Here is a 3372-nt window from a genome sequence, read left to right as displayed (position 1 = left end):
GTAGTTAATTGATCCAAACTTTGAGCCTAAACATGTTTTTGAGAATTAAAGTGGACTTTTTAAGTCTAAAAATTCATGAACTTGGATAATTTGATATAAAGGCCATTTGAAACTTGTTTCATTGCTAGTAGTGATTATTTTGGCATGTTAATTGAGATAAATGCTTATGAACTTGATGTACATTTTTCGTATATGCTTATTTGACAAAGTGTAGACTTGACAAAAATATGAAAATGAGCACTAGTTTGATTTGAATGCCATGTAACAAGTGTTTAATTGCTATAATGATTATTGTTGACATGTTTAAGAGTTTAAAAGTGATAAAACATTGTATACATTTTCGTATGTAAAAGTGTAGAATTGTTATCGTTAAGAAAATGTGTATAAAATGTGTTATGAATTGAACAGGTCATCATAATTGTTTCAAGTTATTATTTTGCTAACACTAATGCATATTTGGATGCACAAATTTTGTGTTTAATGTGTTTTGCAGAAAGCCGATACTGGAGGTTCAGGAGCATCATCGTCCAGGCAACCAGAGCCCGAACCGGAAATGTTTCATGAACAGGAACAACATATGCAACAAGAAGAAGAAGAACAGGAGGAGCAACATATTCCTTATCACGATCAAGATCAATTATTCGTGAATCAGTTTCGTCAATTCGCTCCACATCAAAGGATTCTGAGTTTAGACATTAATGAAGATCAGTTACACCCAAATCTGAGATTTGATAGATGTTGGATAGAGTATCCAGATTATCAAAAGAACATGCACATTCTCTACTTTAAGGTTGTTGAAATGCCAAGGGCAATTGACTGGGTACCTTTGGAAACAGTTGACCTTGCCGAACCGATTCGGGGATTATTGGTGCAAAGGTATGGTAATTCTCAGTTTAACGATTGGATGCGTCTATTTTCCATTCGTAGAACCATATATAGGGAATGGTGTATAGAATTACTTAGTACTATTAAGTTAAACAGTGATGTTAGGAGGATAGATGATAGAAGCTTTATTAGGTTTCTGTTAGGTGGACGAATGTACAGAATGTCCATGATAGATTTAGCAAGGGCCTTACAGATTTACACCCCTGCTGAACTTTTGAGCCCCGACTGTAATAGCCTGATTGCCCAAGGAGAAAGGGTAGATAGGGAATTTGATATTAACGCTGTCTGGAGGCGTATGTCCCACTTTAATGAATTTCACGCCAGTGGAAATCATACATACTTAGATATAGACAGAGCTGAACTCCGGGTGATTCATAGATTCTTAGCAAACACAATTACACAAAGGGGTAGGAATAAGGAGAAATTGACCGTAAATGATTTGTTCTACCTCAAGTGTATTAGAGACCCGAGGAGTTTCGTTAACATTCCCTATTGTGTTGGTTATTATCTCGCTAATGTAGTTTCGGGGATGAAATCGGGGAGTATTATAGGTGGTGGTATTTTCATTACTCTCATTGGAGAGTATTTAGGTGTAGATAAGCACCAAGGGGGTCCAATGAACGAAATAGAGGACGGAGGTGAAACTATAAGTTCAAACCTTTATCACGGTGCAAGGGTATTATTGATGAGACGTGGTCGGGTATATCGATACGAGGGACCTCAGCGACAGGTAGAGAGAGGTTCGGATGACGAGATGGAGGAGGCGAACAACATTATAGGAGTTGTTCGGGAGACTGCTCTTGATTTAGGTATTCGTATGGAGGATGAATACATGACGAACTATGATAGGCATATGCAGTACGAGGCATGGCAACGCCGGAATGACTACGAGCATTCCCGGCAACGAGAGCATGGCCGATGGGATTATCATCAGCGCCAAATTATAAGCCAGTTGCAGCCTGGTGAGATGTATTATCCGACCCGACCCGCATACTATCCCGCACATCAGCCAGAGATGAGACCACCCTATGATTCATATGATTATGACGCAGCATACCAGTACACCTATAATCAGCCATGGAACCCGGACGCGAACATGAATTGGGATCCATATCCTAATTTTCCTCCTAACCCACCTCCTGATCAGTAGAGATAAGTTGGTAATTTTTATTTTTTTTTTATTATTTTAAACACTTAACATTTCTATTACGTTTATGTAATGTTTGATATTTCTATTATTATTGTGTACTAATATTTTTCTTATAGTTTGAAAGTGGGATGCCAAAGTTCCATTTCAAATTTCATGTATGATTATATTTGTATTGTATGTATTCTATTTTATGCACAAAACAGGGTGAAACAACGCGTTTTCAAAGACTGGCATTAAGTTCAGCAAAAGCAAGTAATTTTGACGACAATGATGCAAAATGTATGTGAAATAACAACAAGACGGAATGAACAAATGACGTGCACCATTTATCATTCAGCAAACAAACGCCAATATATTAGGAAACTTTGGTAAAAATTTAATAATTTTCACACAAATCACCCTCAATAATTTAAATTGTTACTGATTTCTTGCAAATGAGGGCATTGCAAGATCTTAAGTGTGGGAAGGGGTTAAATTCTTTCGGATTTTAAAATTTTAATATTAAACACTTGGTTACCATTAAAAATACTAGTAAAGCAGTAGTTGTATTAGAATCTAGTGCTCTCTGATAAAAAAAGAACAGCCCTAGTCTTATATACTGACTACCCAATTCTAGTAAAATTTTTCAAAATTTTCAATTAAATGAATTCAAATCATGTTTATACATATTTATGAACGATAAAACTAGGTTTTAACACCGAAATTATTGTTACCTCGGAAAGGACATAAATTGAGAAACAAACTAAAATGTTAAAATTCATTTAAAAATGGAATAGAGGACGATAAAAAGAAAAATAAAAAGCCAAGTGTGGGAAAATTTACCAAGTTATTTTAAACATATGCCACATATATTTGTAACAAATAACTAAAAAATACTTTTGCTTTGGACTAAGCTAAACTGTTTTACCCAATGAAAGAAAAGAAGAGATGGATCTACACGATGAATCAATTCCATCACTAAAAGGAAGTAAAGTCTTCCGAAAAAGACACGCGCTTCTTGATTTAGGTCATGAAGTTGTCGTTCAGACCAGCTGTAGGTTGACGAAAAATCTAGAAAAGTCATCACTAAAATCAGCAGGAAATCCACGGACCTCAGCATCAAACAGGGTCGCCAAGTGGTCAGATTTATCCTAACCATGATAAGGATTTATCTCGTACAATGGGGGGGCACCATGCAAATTAGCTGGATAAGACTAATGAATCAGATCCCCAGAAAGGATAATCTCCTTAAAGATTAAAAATCAGCTTTTAAGACTGATATTACTCAATCCTAGAGATTGACCGTAAAGATTGAGAATTCAAACTCATGGAATTCAATGATATCTAAAACTCGAGCT

Source organism: Rutidosis leptorrhynchoides, chromosome 11 (genome assembly GCF_046630445.1).
Source record: "Rutidosis leptorrhynchoides isolate AG116_Rl617_1_P2 chromosome 11, CSIRO_AGI_Rlap_v1, whole genome shotgun sequence".
Taxonomy (NCBI): domain Eukaryota; kingdom Viridiplantae; phylum Streptophyta; class Magnoliopsida; order Asterales; family Asteraceae; genus Rutidosis; species Rutidosis leptorrhynchoides.
The sequence above is the reverse complement of the archived record's forward strand: the minus strand, read 5'-3'. Positions refer to the sequence as shown.